At 36.3% G+C, this 9,889-nt stretch overlaps 1 pseudogene; it reads right to left on the minus strand.

The window, feature by feature from the left end:
• Positions 1-8,966: 8,966 nt before the first annotated feature.
• On the minus strand, positions 8,967-9,642 carry LOC131491784 (AP-3 complex subunit sigma-1-like; annotated as a pseudogene).
• Positions 9,643-9,889: the final 247 nt, after the last annotated feature.

Below are 9,889 nucleotides of genomic sequence, written 5' to 3' on the forward strand. Positions count from 1 at the left end.
TTGTAAGCCTTATGATCCTAATAAAAACAGGGCAAGGACCCTTATTCAGGGCTCTTGTCTTTTCCCAGACATTAGCCATCTCTCACTTTTCATCCTGCGTCCCGCTATCTTGCTAGACAAGAGAGAACTTTAGACCCAGAGTCTACAACAGTTAAGGCAAACCTAAAAATATTCTGAATCAGGGAGGCAAGAATTAGAATGGAAAAGAGGGAACACAAAATATTGCACAAAAAGAATTGATGATTCTGTGAATAGAAGATACAAAGACAGAGAAAACAGTGAAAGTTATCTCACATTTTTGGTCTATATTTCCAGGAGGATGATGGTGGCTTTATCCTGGGCATGACAACATAAATTATGAACAGATTATCAATTTTCAAACATAGTTTGAAATGGAAGATTTGACATTGAAGAAAGATACAATAGTCAATTGGGGAAGACTGAAATTCCTTTCAATAATTCAAAGTTCAAGTAACCCTCTGAAAGCTAACCACTAAAAAAAAAAAAAAAAAGGAAGCAAAATATTCAATTTGTTCTGTTTACATAAACAACTCTCCTATAAACAGCATGCTCAGTGATAATAACATATCAAAAGAATGAAACTGCCAACAGAGAAATGGATAGAATAAGAAAACAGATTTCAGAGAAGCAAAATTCATCAGTATGGATTCATCACTGCTCAGAAATAAGAAATAATTTGGGGGAATATGAAATATTTGGCCCCTTGATAGTGTTCTCTGCTGGGTGAGACAGGAATAATTTACTAGGCTTCTTCATGAAACAGATGAGATATCTCTTGAGGCTATCTGCTTCTCTATTCTTTCATACCATGGTCATCAGGCAAGCTTTTGATCAATAATTAATTTTCTTATATAGTTCAAATACTAGGAAGTAAGCTGCTCTAGGTAGAAGTGTGATCCCTAGAGTAAATTAATATATTGGAAATTTGATTTATTTATCAATCTCTTGTGAGTTTAGTTAACATCAGCTTAATTTTGGGTTGAGACTTTGAAAAATCCAAGTAGTTGAAAAATCCAGTTTGTGGATTTTTAAGGATGAATATTTTATCTTGCATGTTATGAGGGTGTTTATTGAATGCTCAGTCTAGCTATTTAAGCTACTCATACCTAACTGTACATTTTCATTCCTATTTCAACAAATTATCTGACTTCCCACATATTTCAATAATGTAGTAATTTTGGATATTAATTTTGCTTAGAATAATTCATGACTTGTAGAACAATAATGACACTAAGATAATGGGCTTTGATAATAGTTTAGAACAGAAAGATCATATAATCCAGTAACTTACTGTATCTAAGCAAATCTAATTTGGTGATACTTAATGATGAACTTTAATCCATTTTATTTTCCCCTTTTCCTTAGTTTTGCTTTGGAAAATAAGTTAGAAGGTAAGTTATTGAATATAACAAAGTATATGCTTAAATTTTCATTATGAACCTTTTGTTCATAGACATGCATTATGAGCAGTAGTTTAGGAATTTTGTAAAAAATCTTTTAGAATTTTGTCCGAAGTGTTATTATTTAGATGTTCATTATACAAACTTATCCTTAAAATCTCTACTATATCTTAAGTTCCTTAAAATGTATGGTCTATTTTTGAGTACAACATAAAAATTAACAAAATGTTTAGTTAGCGTAAAACACATAAAGTAATTATTGAATGCTGATGGTCTGAAAACCCTGTGTGTGAAGATTTCTTTGGCTGCAATCATCAGGACATATCCTTGGCTAACTTGAGCAAAATTGGAAAGATGGGGCTAAATGATCCAAAGGAAAAAAGCCTTGGAATAAGGAGTTAGAAATAAGTGGAACCAGGGCAGCCCTACAAACCTCAATATATTTGACAGCATATTATAAAATATGTTAAAATGGAGAAACATTGTTAGTTTGCTTTTTATAACCAGTGGTAACACCTTGGAACATTTAATTTTCAGTCACTTAACCCTATTTTTAAAAATTTTGTTCCTCTGTTAATGATATCTATATTTTAAATTCATTTATGTTTTGAATATAATGGTCATAAAAAACAATATCATGTCAAATATGCACCCTATATGGTCCCCTATTACAAGGTATTTGTGATTTTTAGCTTTTGTGTGTTACAAAGTGAAATAAATGAGGAGCAAATTACTATGCAATAGAAAAAAGCGATGCAGCTGTGATAAACGTAGGTTGCCGATAGTGGCAATCAATAGTTTAAAGGAGCCATTTATTAATGTGTAGCAGAAGAAATGTACTGGATTAGGAAAATAAAAACAACAACTTGCCATTTCCCAAATGGATTGTAATGAGATAAAATATCAAAAGTAAAACCTCAATCATCACTATTGTTTCTTAAGTATACAGTTAACCACGGCACATCCATCAAATAAGAATAACTAAAAATTATACGAATAAGGGATAATTATAAAACTAAAAATGTAATAGCAAGTAAAACTATGAAAATTTCCAAAACAACACATGACCTTCTCCCTCCCTCTCTCTCTCTCTCTCTCTCTCTCTCTCTCTCTTTCTTTTTTCTTTATAAGTCCAGTTACCTTGGAGTTTACTTAAAAAGACTTATTAGTGGGTATTTCTTTGTGAAATTGTAAATGAGATTGATTACATGGTATCTCTTTCGGTTGCTTCATTATTGGTGTATAGAAATGCAACCAATTTCTGTACATCAATTTTATATCCTGCAACTTTGTTAAATTCAGTTCTAGCAGTTTTTTGGTGGAGTCCTTCAGGTTTTCCATATAGAGTATCATGTCATCTACAAAGAGTGAAAGTTTGACTTCTTCTTTGCCAATTTAGATGCCTTTTATTTCATTTTGCTATCTGATTGCTGAGGCTATGTTAAACAATAGTGGTGAGATTGGACATCCCTGTCACGTTCCTGATCTCAGGGGGAAAGCTCTCAGTTTTTCCCCATTGAGGATGATATTAACTGTGGGCCTTTCATGTATGGTTTTTATAATAAGTTATATTCCTTCAATCCTGGCTTTTTAATAATGTTTATTATTGAGAAAGAGAGAGAGAGAGAGAGAGAGAGAGAAAGAGAGGGAGGGGGGAAGTGGAGGGGGCAGAGAGAGAGGTTGACAGAAGATACAAAGTGGGCCCTCTGCTATCAGCAGATGTGCAGCTGGAACTCATGAAGTCGATGCTTAATCAACTGAGCCACTCAGGCAAGCCTATCCTGACCTTCTTGGGGGTGTCTATTAAGAAAGGATGCTATATTTTGTCAAATGCTTTTTCTGCATCTATTGACAGGATAAATGTCCTTATCCTTTCTTCTACTAATGTGACGCATCATGTTCATTGATTTGTGAATATTGAACCAGCCCTGCAGCCCAGGAACGAATCCTATTTGATCATGGTGAATAATTCTTTTAATATACCATTGAATTAGATTTGCTAGTATTTTGTTGAGAAATTTTGCATCCATGTTCATCAGGGATATTGGCCTGTAGTTCTCCTTTTTAGTAGGATCTTTATCTAGTTTGGGAATCAAGGTAATACTGGCTTCATAGAATGAGTCTGGAAGCTTTCCTTCCATTTCTGTCTTTTTTTTTTTTTTTTTGGAAGGATAGGTATAAACTCTGCTTTAAATGTCTCATAGAATTTCCCTGGGAAGCCATCTGGCCCATGACTCTTATTTGTTGGGAGATTTTTGATAACCGATTTAATTTCTTTGCTGCTCAAATTTTCTATTTCTTCCTTTTTGGGTTTTGGTAGTATGTGGGTATCTAGGAATGTGTCTATTTCTTCCATATTGTCCAGTGTGTTGGCATATAATTTTTCATAGTATTCTCTAATAATTGTTTGTATTTCTGGGGTGTTGGTGCAATCTCTCCTCTTTCATTCATGATTTTATCTATTTGGGTCCTCTCTCTTCTTTTTGAGATGTCTGGCTAGGGGCTTACCAATTTTGTTTATTCTCTAAAAAAAATACCCATCTCTTAGATTCATTGATCTCTTCTACTGGGTTTTGGATTCTATATCGTTTATTTCTGCTCTAATCTTTATTATTTCTCTTCTGCTGGCTTTGGGATTTCTTTGGTGCTGCCTTTCTAGGTCCTTTAGGTATGAGGTTAGGTTATATATTTGGGAACTTTCTTGGTTCTTGAGATATGCCTGAATTGCAATGTATTTTCCTCTTATGACTGCCTTTGCCGTATCCCAAAGGGTTTGGACTGCAAATAAAAGCATTTTCATTTGCTTCCATATATATATTTTTTTAATTTTTTATAATTTCTTCTTTAATTTCCTGGTTTACCCATTCATTCTTTAGTAGGATAGTCTTTAACCTCCATGTATTTGGGGGCTTTACAAATTTTTCTGTAGTTGACTTCAAGTTTCATAGCATTGTGATCTGAAAAAACGAATGGTATGATCTCAATCCTTTTATATTTGTTGAGGCCTATTTTGTGACCCAGTATGTGATCTATTTTGCAGAATGTTCCATGTGCACTTGAGCAGAATGTATATTCTGCTGCTTTGAGATGAAAAGTTCTGAATATATCTGGTAAGTCCATCTGGTCCAATGGGTCATTCAGAGCCATTGTTTCCTTATTGATTTTATGCCTATGTGACCTGTCCATTGATGTAAGTGGAGTATTAAAGTCTGCTACAATCATGGTATTATTATCTATACATTTCTTTATGTTTGTGACTAATTGATTTGTATATTTGGGTGTTTCATGTTGAGGGCATAAACATTTATAATTGTTAGCTCTTATTGATGGACAGAACCCTTAATTGATATGATGCCCTTTTTCATCTCTTGTTATAGTCTTTGTTTTAAAATCTAGTTTGTCTGATATAAGTATGGCTACTGGGGCTTTCTTTTGATACCCAGTAGAGTGATAGATGGTTCTCCATCCCCTCACTTTCAATCTGCAGGTGTCCTCAGGTCTAAAATGAGTTGTTTGTAGGCAGCATATAGATGGATCTTGTTTCTTTATCCATTCTGATATCCTATGTCTTTTGATTGGGGCATTTAGTCTACTTACATTCATAGTGATTATTGAAATATATGGATTTAGTGTCACTGTGTTATCTGTGGGTTTCATGCTTGTCGTGATGTCCCTGGTCCTTTGTAGTGCTGGCTGCTTTCCACTCACAGAGTCCCCCTCAGGATTTCCTGCAAGGCTGGCTTAGTGGTCATGAACTCTTTTAGTTTTGTTTGTCTGGGAAAGCCTTTGTCTCTCCTTCTATTATGAGTGACAGCCTTGCTAGATAAAGGATTCTTAGCTGCATATTTTTCCCATTCAGCACATTGAGTATCTCCTGTCACTCCCTTCTTGCATGCCAAGTTTCAGTGGACAGGTCTGCTACTACCCTTATGTATCTACCCTTGTAGGTTAAGGCTTGTTTGTCCCTAGCTGCTTTCAGAATTCTCTCTTTATCTTTGAATTTTGCCAGTTTAATTATGATGTATCATGGGGTTGAGCTGTTTTTTTTGTGTTTGTTTGTTTGTTTGTTTGTTTTAATTTTGAAGGGAGTTCTATATGCATCTTAGATTTGGATGCCTATTTCCTTCCCCAGATTAGGGAGATTCTCAGCTATAATTGCACCAAGAACCATAAGATCCCTAGGAATAAACCTAACCAAAGAGGTAAAAGATCTGTATGCTGAAAGTTTATGAAAGAAATTGAAGGAGACACAAAGAAATGGAAAAACATTCCATGCTCATGGATTAGAATAAGTATTGTTAAAATGTCGATACTACCCAAAGCAATCTACACATTCAATGCAATCCCAATCAAAATAGCACCAGCATTCTTCACAGACATAGAACAAACAACCCTAAAATTTGTATGGAACCATAGACGACCCCAAAGAGCCAACATAATGTTGAAAAAGAAATCCAAAGCTGGGGCATCACAATCTTGGACTTAAGCCTGTATTACTAAGGTGTATTAATCAAGACAGTATAGTACTGGCACAAAACAAGACACATAGACCAATGGAATAGAATAGAGAACCAAGACATGGACCAACAAATATATGGTCAACTAACCTTTGACAAAACAGGAAAGAGTATCCAATGGAAAAAAAGACAGTCCCTTCAGCAAATGGTTCTGGGAGAACTGGACAACCACATGCAGAAAAATAACACTGGACCACCTTGTTACACCATACACAAAAATAAATTCAAAATGGATGAAAGACCTAAATGTGAGCCAAGAAACCATCAAAATCCTATAGCAGAAAATAGGCAGCAAACTCTTTGACTTCAGCTGCAGCAACTTCTTACTTGACATGTTTCCAAAGGCAAGGGAAACAAAAGCAAAAATAAACTATTGGGACCTCATCAAGATAAAAAGCTTCTTCACAGCAAAGGAAACAATCAACAACATTAAAAGGCAACTAATGGAATGGGAAAAGATATTTACAAATGACCTATCAGATAAGGGGATAGTATCCAAATCTATAAAGAACTTGTCAAGCTCAACACCCCCAAAACAAATAATCCAGTGAAAAAATGGGTAGAAAACATGAATAGACATTTTTCCAAAGAAGACATCCAGATGGGAAACAGACACATGAAAAGATGCTCAACATTACTCATCATCAGGGAAATACAAATAAAAAACACATTGAGATATCATCTCCCACTGGTCAGAGTGTCTAAAATTAACAACTCAGGCTATAACAGATGTTGGCAAGGATGTGAAGGCAGGGGAACCCTCTTGCACTGTTGGTGGAAATGCAAAATGGTGCACCCACTTTCGAAAACACTGTAGAGGTTCCTTACAAAATTAAAAATAGAATTGCCCTATGACCCAGAAATTGCACTACTAGGAATTTATCCAAAGGACAGAGGAGTGCCGATTCTTAGGGCCACATGCACCCCAATGTTTATAACAGCACTATCAACAATAGGCAAATTATGGAAAGAACCTAAATGTCCATTAACTGATGAACGGATAAAGAAATTGTGGTTTATATACACAATGGAGTACTACGTGGCAATAAGAAAGAATGAAATATGGCCCTTTGTAGCAATGTGGATGGAACTGAAGAGTGTTATGCTGAGTGAAATAAGCCACACAGAGAAAGACAGATACCATATGTGTTCACTCTTATGTGGATCCTGAGAAACTTAACAGGAACCCATGGGGGAGGGGAAGGAAAAAAAAAAAGAGGTTAGAGTGGGAGAGAGACAAAGCATAAGAGACTCTTAAAAACTGAGAACTGAGGGTTGATGGGGGGTGGGAGGAAGAGGAGGGTGGGTGATGGGTATTGAGGAGGGCACCTTTTGGGATGAGCACTGGGTGTTGTATTGAAACCAATTTGACAATAAATTTCATATATTAAAATAAATAAATAAATAAAAAAGAAGAGGTGGCATGTATGTGTATACACGCACACGCGCGCGCGCACACACACACACACACACACACACAATGGAATACTACTCGGTGATGGAAAAGCTTGAAATCTTTACATTTGAGACAATGTGGATTGAACAGGAGGGTATTATGCTAAGTGAAATAAGTCAGAGAAGACAGACATCATGTGATTTCACTCACATGTGGAATTTGAGAAAGTTAACAGAAGATCATAGGGAAAGGGAAGGAAAATAAGATACAAACAGAGAGGCAGCCAAACCATAAGAAACTCTTAAATACAGAGAAAAAATTGATATATGATGGGGGTGGGGGGTTAGGGGGTGGGAAAAATGGGTGATGAGCATTGAGGAGGGCACTTGTTGGGTTGAGCATTGGGTGTTGTATATAACTGATGAATCATGGGAATCTACTCCTGAAGCCAAGGCTATACTCTATGTTAGCTAACTTGACAATAAATAAATAAATAATAAAAATAATGACCAATCTGTTAAAAATGACACATTTCACAGAAAATACAGGAAGGTAAAAGATCAAAGTCACCCTTTAAAAAACAAAAAGAAACTTACTGAGAGGAGAGGACATAGGTAAAGTTCGAGGACAAACCCCCACAGAGGGGAGAAGTCGGCATACAGATATTGGAAGATGGTTTCCTGCTTTGTTATGCATAGCCACTTCAGGCGGTAGACAGAATCGTGACTTAATTATTGTTCTGGTGTGCTGAGGCTCCCTTCAATGGGCATCAGAAATCCAGGACAACAAGATGGGACTACCAAGGCTAGTATCCAGACAACAGACTGACTACCTAGAATGACCTCAGCAGTGGCCAGAATGGAGTGTGATATATCACCTTCGCACATCTCTTGAAGAGGCAGCTCGTACAAGAAATGGGTGTTTTGATTTACCCAATTACCACTGTTTTCTCCCACGAAATTTGAGTATGTTGATAGTACTATCTAGATTTGCTATGATATAGAAGGCCCTACCTAGGCTTCATGCTGAGGCCATGTAGTAAATCAGCCTTTTTCCAAAGCTCTTTTTTCTAAGGTGAATGGTACTTACTATCAATAAAATGGTCCTTTTTAATTGAAAAATAAATTTAAAAAGAGAGACAAAGGTCATAATGTTTTCACGCAATACATACTTAGTTTTTTAAATAACAATTGTAACAAATGACAGAAAGAATTGTGGAATGCTGCTCTTGTGAACCATACAGAAAACAACATTTTGGATTGCTTAAAGGACATAATTTAAAGAAATGTCTCAAACACTTTTTGAAATACTGTAGTAGTCAGTCCATAGAGGCATGCCTTAGGTGGATATGGGAATGTAGTTCAGAAAAGAAAGAGAAATATCACAGGCGTACTACTCAGTTTCTTCAAAATCACTGAGCAAAAAAAGCAACGTTCAGCTTCCATACTGATTTCACACAACTTCTACACAGTATCTGGACTTCAATCCAAGAGCAAAAGTTAAGACTCTCCTCTTCTATTTTTGGTAAACAACTGCATGGTAAACTTAAATGACTTTTCCCCTGGATTTTATCTGGGAGTGGCCTTTTTAATTTTTTATTTTAAATAAAGGGCAGGTTTGGTATCAGCAATATCAATATTTCTTTTTTATACTGATATCAGCAGTGTCAATATTTCTTGGGATCTCAGGAAGATTCATATTTTTTACAGCTGATACAGCACAGGCTAGAGATCCTGCAAAGCCAGCCTCAGATTTCTCCAGTTCATTTTGTGCATGAATTTGTGTAACAATCTCATTCATTTTTGTCTCCAATACCATTCACTCCATCACCATTTCTGCAAGAATATTGTGAACCTTGTCTACATTGTAAATTAAATCCAGTTCACAGACATTTTCAAAACGCTTGTCTAATGTTTCCACAAATACTTTGAGTTCTAAGGACATTATGAAAGATTTTCAGCAAGCAGGGATTGGTGGGTTTGGGGGTCAAATCTGTATACACATGGTAAGAGATCCATGAATCTTGGGCTTCCTGGGTGATTGAATTGGATTTAAAATGCCAAGTTCACTTTGTGAAGAATCCACATAGAAGACCAAGTATGATGTTGCATAATGTCTATAAATCAGTTTGTTGTCAGATCCTCCAATTAACAATTCTCCTTCTAAGAAATTACATTTTCATCTCTCTTAGATACCAAATAGAATATCTCCCTGATGACTGGCTGTTGTGTATCTTCTCTGTAGGGCTTGTAGAACTTGGAAAGCCTTGGCTTCCCATGGTGTTGAAGATGAGGGTCGCCTAGATCATGCCTAAGCAGGCCCAACCAGTTGGGCACTGGGGCAGGAGCACCAGCTTTGCCTGGGATCATCACTGGTGATCCTTGCCCACCCACCCTCCCACATGTGCATATTCTTAAATGGTAGTTTGGGTTTTTTTAATGTTTATTTATTTACTTTGAGAGAGAGCATGCACGTGAGTGAGCAGGGGATGGGCAGAGAAAGAGGGAGAGAGAATCCCAAACAGTCTCCATACTGTCAGCACAGAGCCCAACACG

This window comes from Neofelis nebulosa, chromosome 1 (assembly GCF_028018385.1).
Source record: "Neofelis nebulosa isolate mNeoNeb1 chromosome 1, mNeoNeb1.pri, whole genome shotgun sequence".
Taxonomy (NCBI): domain Eukaryota; kingdom Metazoa; phylum Chordata; class Mammalia; order Carnivora; family Felidae; genus Neofelis; species Neofelis nebulosa.